Source organism: Neomonachus schauinslandi, chromosome 3, assembly GCF_002201575.2.
Source record: "Neomonachus schauinslandi chromosome 3, ASM220157v2, whole genome shotgun sequence".
NCBI lineage: Eukaryota > Metazoa > Chordata > Mammalia > Carnivora > Phocidae > Neomonachus > Neomonachus schauinslandi.
In genome coordinates this window covers 132,800,538-132,815,415 of record NC_058405.1, presented here as the reverse complement: position 1 = coordinate 132,815,415, position 14,878 = coordinate 132,800,538, and the positions used below count along the sequence as shown (strand labels likewise).

The following is a 14,878-nucleotide window of genomic DNA, read 5'->3' as shown; positions in this document are numbered from 1 at the left end:
TTTCTTTCTTTCTTTCTTTCTTTCTTTCTTTCTTTCTTTCTTTCTTTCTTTCTTTTTTTCTGTCTTTCTCTTTTCTTCCTTTCCCTTTATAAGAGGAAGTTTTATTCTTAATTATTTACCTTGATAGTTTCAGAAAGAGAAACAGATTAGCTCAGCCCAACATGATTGGCAGTGGGCAAAATCTAGTGAAGCAAGTGTTCTGATTGCTAAGGATTTAATTTGGGTGCTTTTAATACTTAGCCATCTTTAACACTTCAAACTTAATCCAGAAGAAATGCATCATTTCCCTCCCTTTCACTTTAATACCCCATCTACCTGATATGGGAAACAAAGGCAGAAGAGAAATTATTATATTTCCTTACTACCTACAGACCATTGACAAGTCCTTGAAATAGGCGGAGTGACAGACTGCCTCGATGTTAATACTTTGCTAAGGGCAAAAGACAACCCTAGCCTGACTCCCAGGATCCTGTAAGTCTACTTTAACATATAAAAATTCCTTTGGAAACTTCCTTTATCTCTAAACCCCGCAAGATATGTGTTGGCAATCATCCCCCAAGCATATGGCCCACCAATATACATCTGAAGAGTCTCATGACTAAGGTTTTATTAGACGGTAATAAATGACCTTTTCCCAACAATAGCTAGCCCCCTCCAGGTCCTGGAAGCCTTGCTTCTAAAATTCCTTAGAAACTTACACTATCCCTAACCCCCTCCCAACTTGAAAGTATATAATGGGCCGTTCCTCATGACCCCGGTGCAGCTCTTCCTGCCCACAGGTCCTGTCCCCGTGCTTTCATAAAACCTCCTTTTTGCACCAAAGACGTCTCACGAATTCTTTCTTGGCCATCGGCTTTGAACCCTAACGTCTTTCCTACATCACTACCTCACTTTAATATGGAAATATCTTCATTAAATATGATCCTCAGAGGAACAAGTTCCCTGGAGTACAGCCATGAGGACAGTGCACAAAAAGGGAAACTCGAAAGAAAACTCTGTATGTTAATTTACTAATCTAAGGAAACAATACCTTCCAATGTATTAAGAAATAAACTCAGTTACAAATGCACTAATAGGTCAATGTGAAGAGATCTGGTAACTGCAAATGGCCGGCTATTTACAAGCCACACAAGCCACAACGGTGCACCTAGCCTAGCGTTGGCCCTCAGAAGCCAGAAGTGTTCTCTCCACTGTAGGCCACGTACAAAAATCCATCTTCATCTTATTCCTTCTCATAAAGCTGTCCCGTAGTTAGGCTGGACTGTGGGACTGTCTTATCCACCAACAGGAAGATTGCCTTTTCAGAAGGAAGCTGGATCCTTTTCCTGATGATCCACATGAACTGAGCCACAGTGATGTCAGATCGAACCAGATACTTCCATTTGTCAGTGTCGGCAATCTGAGAGCCTGAGACTTTTTCCACAACCACTGGAACCCGGTTGGGATATTTCACTCAGATCTTTGCAGATTCCAGCATCTGTATTTCAGCGAGTGGTCCTCCTTGAAGGTTCACGTCATGGTGGCAGCGGTGGGGAAGGGATGCAGCCAGCTGTCGGAGCCTTGGAGCTCAGCGCACCAACCACGTATTTTTTCTATATCATTCAAACATCTCATAATTTAAAAGTGTGTATAAATGCTATATAATTAGGAAGGAGAGGCCCATCAAGCCTATGATAAAATGCTCCTTCATGTCTCCCAGCTGCTTTTGGCTCCAGATATACATGCAGACTTGATAGTAGAGAATAAAGTCAGTCCTCTGCTCCATTTCTCTTCTGCCTAATTCCAGCCATTTGACCAAAAAGTTTTTATAGTCCTTGATTTTGGAATTCTCCATAGAATAATTAAAAAATTCTTGCATCAAGCCCAGCACCAACACTTTTAAGAATGATTACGCAGTCTTTTATTATTTCTCTATTATTTATGCAAAGCAATGAAATGCTAATGTGTTTGATAGCAGTTAATGGATAAAGAGTTAGATGGGGAGCTTCTGGAAGTGTATATTAATTTTTCTTATAAATTATTATAAAAATAATCACCCTTTATTAGCCTTTAGTACTGTTAAGTTGCATTTTCCTGGAACACAAATTTGACCTGCAACATGAACTACTAAACAGAGATGGCACTTCACTAACCTGCGCAGAACCTAAGGAAAGGCAAGAACAGCAAGACCTTGCACACAGTAGAATAGGGAGTTTTATGCAAAGTCAGAAAGCTCTCTAGTCAGCTTCCTCTACTAGCTAACTCATCATGCCTCTGATCCAAGATGGCACACGATGCCTGGTGAGGTACAGTTTTAGAAAATATTTTTAGAGGTGTCTGTGTTCTTAGGTAGAGAAAGTAACTGATCCAGAAGCAGAGTTTCATTATTGTGAAAGGAATCCTTTGAATGCTGCTCCCCAACTTAGTTATGCAAATATCAGGGTCATTGGCATCCTTTCTCTTGAAGAAGGGACTTCCGGGGAAAGAGAACAGAGACCTCCACCCACCCACTTTTTCTTAGAATTAAAGTCCAGTAGCCTATCAGTGTCAACCATGTGGTCCTGCCCTTTGGTAGAATAGGACACCACAGTTTCTCAAAAGGATGGCACTGAGAGGGAAGGGTGAGTTTAAGTTGGTGACCTGAACTAAACACAAATTTCCAATGGCTGGATTCCCTGTGAGACCCAGGTCTCCTGGCATTGTGTTGAATATGTGAATGCAAGTCAACAAAACTCTGATCTTGGAAGCCAAGCATGGGACTCTGGGCTAATGAAGACAGGCAAGCATCCATCAGCCTGCACAAGACCAGCACTGAAGTGTGATGCTGTGTGGCAGGGACAAGACTATTACTAGTAGTGATCTAATCAGATTTCAAGTTCTTTATTTTTGAGGTTTGACAGGGTGGATCCTTTTGTATCAAGAAAGCCCCTGAAAGTCTTGGACAGTTTAGGGGGAAGTCCCCATAGAGGAGATCTTGGGAAATAACATATGAGAATTTGAGTAAATCATTGGAAAAATGAAAGATTTAAGACCATGTTGTTCCCTAAGCTAGAAAAGTGTGTCTTACAAGTAACATATATGCCATTTCAGCTCAAGAATCTACCACTGAGTGCAACTTCCTTCTGTGTCCCATATTTAAATTCTCAAGTGAGTGAATACAATTACCTTGCCCAGGTCAGGTGTCTATTTTTAGGCCATACAGCTAGGACCTCAGGAGGAGAAGGGCCAATCAGAAGGGTAAGTAGGGAGGTATTGACAAAAATGTCAATATGGATATAAGAAAAGAGGCTATGTTGCTTAGAAGAACACAGACTTTGGGCTAGGAAGACATGAGTTTAAATGCAGGAGAGTTCACTTATAAGCTGAATCACCTGAGGAAAATGAACCTCTCTGACCTTAACTCCCCCATCTGTAAATTGGGCATAATAATACCAATCTAATAAAGTAGTTGTGAATACTAAATAAGGTAAAGGTATAAAATGCCTTGTATGGTTTTTGGCGCATAGACTATTCTCAGGAAAAGGTCAATGTTATTCTTAACTCTGATAACAAAGAGTGCCTCGTACAACTCCAGGGTATTATTCTCTGAGGTTTGTAAATGCTTTGAGATTCTTTGGGAAAATGGACTATATTGGGAAGAAATTTCATTTGAAATTTTGTTTATTTGTTTCGTGTTTCTGGTTCAATGGGTCATTGAGATAAGACCAGGGAAGACTATAATATTTTTTTCTGGCTGTTTTTCCTATGATAGCAAGTGCATTAGTCAGGACTCTTATGGTTGCAAATGAAAAAAAAATCCAACTGGCTTAAGGCAAAAAAGGAAATTTCCTGACTCGTGTAAATGAAAAAGTGTAGGGTATGGTAGCTTTAAGATTATTTGGACCCATGTACACAAAAAATGAAGCCAGGAATCTTTTGATTCTGCTTTCCTCTGTATGCCTGCATTGTCTGAAGTGGTAGCAAAGATTCCAAAAACAACTTAGGCTTGCATTCTATCCATTGGAAAGAGAATATCTCTTTCTTTTCATTGTTTCTTTCTTTTTTTTTTTTAAGATTTATTTATTTATTTGAGAGAGAGAGAGAGTCGGGTGAGGGAGGGAAAGAGGGAGAGAGAGAATCTCAAGCAGTGTCCCTGCTGAGTGCAGAGCCCCACATGGGGCTCGATCTCATGACCCATGAGATCTGACCTGAGCTGGAATCACGAGTCTGATGCTTAACTGACTGGGTCACCCAGGAGACCCAGTAATATCTCCTTCTTAACAGTTCTAGCCCAAAACTGGAGTAAGACTCTCATTGACCCAAGCTAGGTTACATATCCGTCTCTGAATAAATTATGAGGGCAGGAGATGCAGTATTCGGACTGGCCAGGTTTGGGTCATATATTTATCACTTAGAGCGTGGGGATGAGAGTGGGGGTCAGCTCTACCTGAAGCATAAGGAGGGTTGGTAGGGAGCCTCAAAAGTATTATTGTATAGTACTGTATTGTTTGTATTGTCTAGTACATTTTTACTAAAAGAAGGAGGATGGGGATGGTATGTTGGAGAGGAAAACAAACAGCCCTTACAGAAGGAACTACAGCTATGGAGGGAAATTAGAACAAAATGACTACCCTCTGTTTTTTGCGGCTACAAATTATATATCTACCTCACAGTGTCCACTGAAATATATTTTCTAATCCTATTTGAAAGAAATTATGTAAGTCTGACCAATAATGTGTTCTTGGATGACAAAAATGAGGCCAATTTTATGAAGATTGACTTATCAGAAGTTGCAGATAAATTACTTAAGAGTAGTTTCATTCTTATCTAGATGACTTCAGTGTGACCACTACCCTAATCAGCTCATCCTATAACAAAGGAAATTGCCATCTGTCACTTTGCTTGTATGAAATATTTCTGGAGGTGGCTTGCCAACTTCAGCCAGAATTATAGAACTAATGAGTTTTTAGCTACCATATGCACAGAGTGTAATAATAGCAGGTTCTAGGCAAATGTTGTCTACTTGCTTCTGGGAGTGCTTTCCCTCCATGATAGGAGCAGATGCCCGAGGCTCTATTAAGAATTCTGTTTTCTTCATAAATCTGTACAGTGACATGGAGTCCTCATATTCTAGCGAAGTGATTTTTATATGGAAAACATACCCTTGTTACTCTGTTTCTCTTGGGGTTTTAACTTCTGTTAGAGAGAGACTGGCCCTTATTATATCAGAATTGAGTACCAGAAGCCTTTTAGAAAATTTGGCCAGTTTTAAATTTCTAATAGGTCTTCTGCTCTGTTGATGGCTTACCGATTTATGTGAAAGCAAACAAGATTTTAATTTCCTAATACTTCTTCCTCCTTCTATTAAAATGACTATTTGGGAGCACCAGGATGGCTCAGTTGATTAAGCGTCCGACATTTGATTTCAGCTCAGGTCATGATCTCAGTGTTGTGAGATCGAGTCCCACGTCAGGCTCTGTGCTAGGCGTGGAGCCTGCTTAAAATTCTCTCTCTTGGGGTGCCTGGGTGGCTCATTCAGTTAAGTGTCTGCCTTCAGCTCAGGTCATGATCTCAGGAACCTGGGATGGAGCCCCGCGTCAGACTCTCTGCTCAGCAGGGAATCTACCTCTCCCTCTCCCTCTGTGCTCTCTCTCTCCCTCTGTGCTCTCTCTCTCTCTCACTCTTGCTCTCTATCAGGTAAATAAATAAAATCTTAAAAAAAAATTCTCTGTCTCCTCTCCCTCTGAGCCCCCCCCACTTGTGTGCATGCACTCTCTCTCTCTCTCTAAACAAATTTTTTTAAAAATTAAAAAATAAAATAAAATGACTATGTGTACCTAGCCCTGTGCCTTGTGCATAATTACTGTAACAGTCAGGTTAGGTTAGATTCTGTGGTTGCAACAAATGACCCCAGATTTTGGTAGCCTATAGTAACAAAAGTTTATTTCTTATTCTTTTTTTTTTTTTTTAAGATTTTGTTTATTTGACTGAGAGAGAGCAGCGAGAGAGGGAACACAAGCAGGGGGAGTGGGAGAGGGAGAAGCAGGCTTCCCGCAGAGCAGGGAGCCCGATGCGGGGCTCGATCCCAGGACCCCGGGATCACGACCTGAGCCGAAGGCAGACGCTTAACCGACTGAGCCACCCAGGCGCCCCCAGCTTATTTCTTATTCTCACTACATGTTCCAACATTTTCCATAGATGACCATGCCATTTATTTCCTTGGGGCTGTAGTATGTGGAACTCAACCAATGGAAATCCATAAGTACTCATGGGAGACTACTGGGGAAGGGGAGTATGAGTGAGTGGGTGAGTATCTTATAAGTTTATAAATTAGGATGCTTTATTTCTTAAAACTAATACCAGAAAACCCAGCTTTATTCATTGACAATGCCTAGAAACAACTATACTCCAGTATGTACATAAACAGTTTTATACACACATATACACACAGGAATTTTTGTCATTGTTTTATAGAAACGATATTACATAGACTTTTGCTCTTTTCACTCAACATCTTTAATAAATTTACTTTCAGAAAAATCATTTCATTCTTTGTCTTTGGGCAAACCTTTTTAAAAGTACCTTTATGAGCCTTCATTAGATACTAATGTCTAAAATGTGTTCAGAGGGCTTTTTCTACAGTTTGACAGTGGTGTCCTCTCAGTTATCCAAGCCCTCATGATCAGGTTTGGGGTTGTACTTCTCCCTCCTGCTGTCTGCTTTTCATACCTTTCTCCAATCATTAGCACCTCCACCAGAGGAGGGCAAGAAAATGGAAAAGAGGTGAAGCATTACTCAAAAATACACAGATCAATGGAACAAGAAGGCCCAGAAGCGAAATCTTAACAGTCATTTTTACTTGTGTTAGGGATAGTTGGAAGACATTCTGGTGGCTAATTTTTATCAAGTCATCTGTGGATTTGAAAGGAGGAATGTAACTAACTACCTAGTCTTGATTTTTAGGACTTGTGCCATTTCTAGATAATCATGACAAAGAGTGGTACTTTAGTAAATGTTGGAAGAATCCATCCAATCAACAAACATTTATTAAGCACCTACCATGTGCTGGGAATCATGCCAGGCAGGCTCAGAATGAATGAACAACTCAGATTTTTCCTTTTGTCCTACCAAGTGGATCTGCTAGTCTAGGGCATTCCTGTTGAAGGTTAGAAGGGAGAGGTGAAGAAAGTGGAGAAAAAATGTATCTGTTCTGCATTAGTTTCCTAGGGCTGCCATAACAAGGTAACCACAAACTGGGTGGCTTAAAATAATAAAAGTTTATTGTCTCCATAGTTCTGGAAGTTAAATGTCTAAAATCAAGGTGTTGGGGCAGGGCCACATTCCCTCTGAACTCTGTAGGAGAATCATTTCTTGCCTCTTCCTATCTTCTGATGGTTTGCTGGCAGTCTTTGGCATTCCTTGTCTTGCAGCTGCCTATCCCCAATATATATCTTTACAGTCACTTGGTGTTATCTCTGTGTGTCTCTGTCTTCACATGGCCTTCTTAAAAGGACACTGGTCATATTGGATTAAGGGCCCACTCTATTTCAGTATGAAGTAACTAATTACATCTGCAGTGACCCTATTTCTAAAGAAGTTCACATTCTGTGGGGCGCCTGGTTGGCTCAGTCATTAAGCGTCTGCCTTCAGCTCAGGTCATGATCCCAGGGTCCTGGGATTGAGTCCCGCATCAGGCTCCCTGCTTAGCAGGGAGCCTGCTTCTCCCTCTCCCACTCCCCCTGCTTGTGTTCCCTCTCTCGCTGTCTCTCTCTCTGTCAAATAAATAAATAAAATCTTAAAAAAAAAAAATTCACATTCTGTAATACTGGGGGTTAAGACTTCAATATATCTTTTTTGGGGGGGACACAATTCAACCCATAACAGATTCTGATTGTCAAATGGTTCAATAAAACATTTGAATTATGGATTTAATTAATCTAGAAAGTTGTTGTTCTCTGTTAAAAAAAACACGCAACTCGGAGGCCAGAGTTGGTTTTAATTCCATCTTTACCTCTTACTAACTGATATGACCTTGGGCAAATTAATTAATTCTTTGTGCCTTAGCTTCTTTGTCTGGAAAATAGAGATAATAATAGTATTTATGGGACCATTATAAGGATTAAATAAATTAATATGAGGAAAGTCCTTATAATAATGCCTTCCACATGGAGCACCTTGATATATGCCATGTTAGCTTTTTTAACTAAAAATGAGTAACCATTAGTTGACTATTGTTTTTTTTTAAAGATTTTATTTTATTTATTTATTTTTTCTAGAAGATTTTATTTATTTATTTGACAGAGAGAGCGATAGTGAGAGAGAGCACAAGCAGGGGGAGCAGCAGAGGGAGAGGGAGAAACAGCCTCTCCGCTGAGCAGGGAGCCTGATGTGAGGCTCAATCCCAGGACTCTGGGATCATGACCTGAGCTGAAGGCAGATGCTTAAACGACTGAGCCACCCAGGCACCCTTTTATTTTATTTTTTTAAAGATTATTTTATTTTATTTGAGAGAGAAAGAGCATGGTGGGGAGGGACAGATGGAGAGGGAGAGAGAATCTCAGGCAGACTCCCCACCGAGCATGGAGCCTGACACAGGGCTGGATCCCACAACCCTGAGATCATGACCTGAGCCAAAACCGAGAGTCAGACACTTAACCAACTGAGCCACCCAGGTGCCCAGGTAAAGATTTTATTTTTAAGTAATCTCTACACTCAGTGTGGGGCTTGAACTTATAACCCCAAGATCAAGAGTCACATGCTCTACCAACTGATCCAGTCAGGCGCCTGAACTGACTATTCTTATAATCAGTTCCCATTAGAAAGGTATGGTGGAGGGGTATGTTGTAAAAAAGCCTGAGGGAATAAAGTGTTCCACTGTGTGAATGCACTTATCAGAGCCTCCTTTTTAATTTTTTTTTAAAAGTAGGCTCCACATCCAGCATGGAGCCCAACATGGGGCTTGAACTTGTGACCCTGAGATCAAGATCTGAGGAGAGATCAAGAATTGGACGTTTCACTGACTGAGCCACCCAGGTGCCCCTATCAGAGCCTCCTTCTAAGAGAAACTGCACCTGGCCGGAGGGGCAGCTGCCCAGGGTACTTCTCACTCCCTATGCTACTAAGTTTCCTTTCCTGGCTTCTTGCAGACCCATAAAGCCAATAGACTTCCAAAACTCCCAGAGAAGCATTTCTTCTTTCTTCTGGACAATCAGCCTCTGAAGAACAACTGACTGAAATGTTTCCACAGAAAATACATCACTATTAGGAAAACCTAGATATGTAATTTGAATTTTGTTTCCTTTTGGATTTCAACTTAAAATTACCTGAGGGCAATGCATCACTGTGGTTACCTGTCTTGGACATTCTTTTTTTTTTTTAAGAAGCAAACTATTTTTTTTTAAAGATTTTTTTTTTTTTATTCATTCGAGACACAGAGAGAGAGAGAGAGAGAACATGAGCAGGGGGAGAAGCAGAGGGAGGGGGAGAAGCAGGCTCCCCACCGAGCAAGGAGCCCGACACGGGGCTCAATCCCAGGACCCTGGGATCATGACCTGAGCCGAAGGCAGACGCTTAACCATCTGAGCCACCCAGGCGCCCCTTGGACATTCTTAAAAGCAAATTGCAGCACTTGCTAGGGCTGGAATGACCTCCCTTAGCCCCAGAAAAGTCAGAATGTAGATTTGATCTCCTTAGAGGCCTGAGGTGAATAAAGGATTCTCATCACAACTGCCAGGACTCGTAGGAGAATACTCTGTTCTGTATTCATGCAGGAAACTAAACCACAGTGTGCTGTCCCTGGTCCCTGTGACACTGAGGGTTAGGGTCTTCAGGCAGGTGGGGTGGAGGAGATACCAGAAAGAATTGAAAGAGGATACGATTGCAGTGGGAGCCAGGCTTCAATTGCTGAACTCATTGTCTTGCTTCACTTAAACATCGTAGAATTTTTTTAGCTGGAAGACCCTTGAGAGGTTGCTAACTCAGCAGTTAACCCAAAATGTAGAAAGTAACTTATTACAAATGAGTGCAGTTTTTGACTGATTGACTGACTAATTGGTTGATGACAATATTCTAGTGGATTCAAAGTTCTTCTCTTGGCCATAGTTCTTAATGCGTGATGCCAGGACCACCAGCAGCAGCATTTACATCATTTGTATTTAAGAGAAATGCAAATTTTCAAGTCATACCCCAGACCTACTGAATCGGAGGCTCTAGGTAGAACCTGGCAACCTGTGATCCACAAGTGCTGGAGGTTATTCTGAGGTCCACTCCAGTTTGAAAACCATTGTCAAAGCAGCATTAATTTAACTCACCTGGCATCCAGATGTGCCTTACCAAGGGAGAGTGAAAGGGGTGAGAATGTATACTGCAACTAGTGTCCAGGGAAGGGGGCACAGAGACTATGTGTATGCACATGTCATGCCCATGTTAAAAAAAAAAGAATTATTGGGCCACCTGGGCAGCGCAATTGGTAAAGCGGCCAACTCTTGGTTTTTCAGCTCAGGTAGTGATCTCAGAGTCCTGAGATGGAGCCCCATGCCAGGCTCCAGACTCAGTGTGGAGTCTGCTTAAGACTCTCTCTCCCTCTGCCCCTCCCCACTGCATGCACTCTCTCTCTCTCAACTAAATAAATCTTTAAAAAAAATTATTCATGACACTTGTTTAAAGGACGATTTTACGCGAGGAGACTATTACAATGGGGTTTATAGCAGGGAAGAAAAATCTGGTCAACTCTGAATAATATAAGGACAAGTGGAGATTTATAGCCAAAGAGCAGAGTGGGGATGAGGGTATGGAAAATTACTAAGAGAAAACATCAAGGCTAATGGGATTCTTGCTAGACTGACTGAACAGGATTCTTGCTGAAGGCAGGCCAGAGTGATAAGATATTGAGGGAGGAGGATGAAGAATTTGATCAGATATTAGGGATGGGGGATTTTCTGCTAAATTGATGCAAGAGGATTCTTGCTAAAACTGGACTAATGGCTGAAGGACAGAGCCCAAGGTCAGGGCCTTGTGAGTTTAGAGGAGCCAGAGTACAGTTAGGTCAAGGAGAAAGTCTTTGTCATTCATTAGGATATTAGGATAAAAGGTGACCACTGTAGGGAAACAAAATATACTACCCTAAAATATCTCTTTGGCATATTGCTCATTTTAGGCTGATTATATTTAAGAAACAGAAGGCTCAGAAAGAAACTTGACATTTTCCTAACTGCCTAAAAGAATTTATAGAGAGGACCTGCTTCCAGACCATTCATAACTACAGTATAATACGAGCTAGGTGTGGTGGACAGAGAGGAATTTAGCAAAATCTGTTTGTTAAAATTCTTTTCTGTGTCCTCTTGGTCCTGTATAGTCCAGTAAACATTTGTTTAGCAAACATTTACTCTTTTTCATCTTCCTGTGAATTGTGTTCCTTCCCTTTGAAGTCCCAGACTCCTACCCACTTCTCCTTAGTTCAAGATGACTTATTTACCTTGTTTTGCCTGTCTTTGGAATCTCTCAGGTTGGGTGGATTCTTGGTAAGTATGTAATTAAATTTGTTTTACTCCTGTTAATCTGTCTTATGTCATCTTAATTATTCAAACAGCCAAAAGAAATAAGAGGGGAAAGAGGAAATTTTCCCCTCCCCAACACCTCTCTTGACTCCATTTTACAGATGAGGAACCTGAGATGCAAAAGGGTTAAAGGACTTACCCACACTGCATGGACACTACAAGGCAGTGCAGACACTAGGCCCCAGTTTGCCCAATGACCACCAGCTTAGAATGTTCTAAAACCACACCACAGAGTCTGTAAGAGGATGTTGGCTGTTAGAGGCAGGACGCAAACCCTTTCTCAAGAGAGATATGGCTCAGTCCAGAGCTTGGACTTGGAATTCAATTATTAGCAAATTTTTTGGATATAAACATTTTTTTTAAAGAAAAAAATTTTTTTTTATGTTGGTGGGTCCAATTTTAGAGAGTAGCATCTACTGGGGCACCTGAGTAGCTCAGTTGGTTAAGCATCTGACTCTTGATCTCAGCTCAGGTCTTGATCTCAGGGTCATGAGGTCAAGCCCCACATTGGGCTCCATGCTGGGCATAGAGCCTACTAAGAAAAAGAAAAAAAGAAAGAAAGAAAGAGAAAATAGCATCTACTATGACCACAATTTCAAAAAAGAAGTTATATTTTTTACACCAAAATAAAATATTAGGTATAATCTTAAGATAAAGGATAGATTTTTAAAAATATTGAATAAATTTGGCTATTTAAAAAAAGGGTTTTACTGTGTGTTTTTCTCTTATTCGCCCCAAAGCAGTAAACTTTGTGAACAAATGCTCATAAGAGGCTCATCTGAACAAAGCCTCATATGAAGCTGGAATGCTCTGCCTTTAGACACCTGACTAACAGGGGCCTTGACTACCTGCCTCACCCTGCAAGGGGCCATCACCAAGTAGGAATTTGATAAATGTTCTTTGATGATAAAAGTGATGAGGACAGAATGGATTTATAATATTTATTACAGTGGGGAAACTACATGCTAGAAGAACAGAGGACTTAAATTGCTTTTCCAAGGTCACATAACCAGTTATAAAAAGAGGTGGTGCTGGAATTGAAATCTTCTATCTCCTGGTTCTGAATCCTTCTCCCTTAGACCACACTGATGTTGATAAAGGAAGTCTAATAGGACGTCTCTTATTCGCTTGAGGGAACGTATTAACTTACCCAGGCAAGAAAAGATATGATAAAATCAAACATCAGGACTTATTACAAGGTTTAAAGATAATATCAACCCAAGAGATCTCAGGAAATTTGGGGATATTAGGTTCAAGTGGCGAGAAGGCAGCATTAGGAGGAGTGGAGTTTGCAGGGAGGGAACCAGAAATGGTTTTGTATGATAAAACACAACCTCTGGGGGCGCCTGGGTGGCTCAGTCGTTAGGCATCTGCCTTCAGCTCCGGTCATTAAGCATCTGCCTTCTGCTCAGGTCATGATCCCGGGGTCCTTGGATCGAGCCCCACATCCGGCTCCCTGCTCCGCAGGAGGCCTGCTTCTCCCTCTCCCACTCCCCCTGCTTGTGTTCCCTCTCTCGCTGTGTCTCTGTCAAATAAATAAATAAAATCTTTAAAAAAACAAAAACAAAAACAAAAACACAACCTCTGGCCAGGCTGAACTTATGCAGATGCTAAACAATTTCTGGAGTTCCAAACTGGCAAAGCTTGTTAGACAGGCTTTAAACAGAGGGGAAAAGGGAAAGGAGGATCTATTTAACTCCTATATCACCAGATATGTTCGTGATGTAGAAAACTGGACTAAGAGTGGTCAGTGGAAAATGATGTAGAAATGTTGGGGTACAGAGCTGACAGCCAAGAAAGAATTCTTGAGACATCTTTTATTTAAGTACAGGAACAGGACCCGTGGGCAGAAAGAGCTACATTGGGTTTTGTTTGTTTGTTTGTTTTAAAATTATTTATTTATTTGACAGAGAGACACAGCGAGAGAGGGAACACAAGCGGGGGAGAGGGAGAGGGAGAAGCAGGCTTCCCACCGAGCAGGGAGCCTGATGCGGGGCTCGATCCCAGGACCTTGGGATCATGACCTGAACCAAAGGCAGACGCTTAACGACTGAGCCACCCAGGCGCCCTGCATTGGGTTTTGAGGGGTGGTATTTATATACTTTCAAGTTGTGAGGGGGTTAGGGGCAGCACAAGCTTCCAAGGTATTTTGGAAACAGGATTTCCAGGACTCTGAGGGGGCTAGGTATTATAAGGAAAAGTAATTTATTTTTTATTTTATTTTATTTTATTTTTTTAAAGATTTTATTTATTTATTTGACAGAGAGAGACACAGCGAGAGAGGGAACACAAGTAGGGGGAGTGGGAGAGGGAGAAGCAGGCTCCCCGCAGAGCAGGGAGCCCGATGCGGGACTCGATCCCAGGACCCTGGGATCATGACCTGAGCTGAAGGCAGTCGCTTAACCGACTGAGCCACCCAGGCACCCAGGAAAAGTAAATTATTACTGTTCAGTAAAAACTCAGTCATGAGACCCTTCAGATGTATATCGGTGGGTCATAAGCTTGGAGGATGAATATTAACATATCTTGGGGGTTAGGGATAAAGGAAGTTTCCAGAGGAATTTCTGTACATTTAAAGTAGACTCACAGGATCCTGGGGGGTCGGGCTAAGATTGCCTTTTGCCCTTAGCAAAGTGTCAACATCTAGGCAGCTGGGCTCCCAGAGGAAGGTCACTCTGCCTGTTTCAAAGACTTGTCAGTGGGCTGTAAGTAGTAAGGAAATTTAATTTTACTTCTGCCTTTGTTTCCCCCATCAGAAAACAATATTGAAAAATTAAACTTCATATGTACATCAATGAAGTATTTTTATGTTATATTTCTGATGTGTTAAAATATGGGGTAACCACACTGTGGCATCTTCAATGAGTTTAACTGTGCAAAAAAGGAAGAGGAAGTGAATTTACCATGACGGACAGTTTGAAATAATTTGTGGTGAAAACCAAAAGGCTTCCTACAACCAAAATCTGTTACACAAAGTGAGCCAGGTAAGCAATAAAACAATATTTTACATTTTTGTTGCATGAAACGTTCTGTGGTAATACGGACTGTGTGGCAGGCACCGGCCACTGTGTAAGATTTGAATTCTCTGAATTGTTGAACATCTGTCTTCAGAGCACTTTTTGGTTTCTAAGAATGTAACATGGGGCAGGAAGTAGAGAGATCAACCAGAAGTAAGGTTTTCATGTGCCCAAAGGAGGTCGCCATAAAGATCTTATGAGACAGACTTGTCTTTAGAAGTGCCTTTGGTGCTGGCTGGTCATAACTGCTCTCCCTGGTAGGCCCGGCTATATATATCTGCTGGGTGAAGTTACTCAACAGCTTCTGGGATGCATTTGGGTTCAAATGCAGCTTCCTTTCTCCTGCTG

At 41.4% G+C, this 14,878-nt stretch overlaps 1 protein-coding gene and 1 pseudogene across 1 annotated transcript in view; one reads left to right on the top strand and one right to left on the bottom strand.

Moving 5' to 3' along the window:
* Positions 1 to 1,165: 1,165 nt before the first annotated feature.
* LOC110592256 lies at positions 1,166 to 1,518 on the bottom strand (annotated as a pseudogene).
* A 12,933-nt stretch (positions 1,519 to 14,451) lies between these two features.
* The window catches only part of TLK1 (tousled like kinase 1), a 203,894-nt gene continuing 203,467 nt past the window's right edge, over positions 14,452 to 14,878 (top strand). The window contains exon 1 of the mRNA XM_044913672.1: positions 14,452 to 14,497. The gene's annotated coding sequence lies outside the window, so the exon portion shown is untranslated. The remainder of the gene's footprint in view (positions 14,498 to 14,878) is intronic.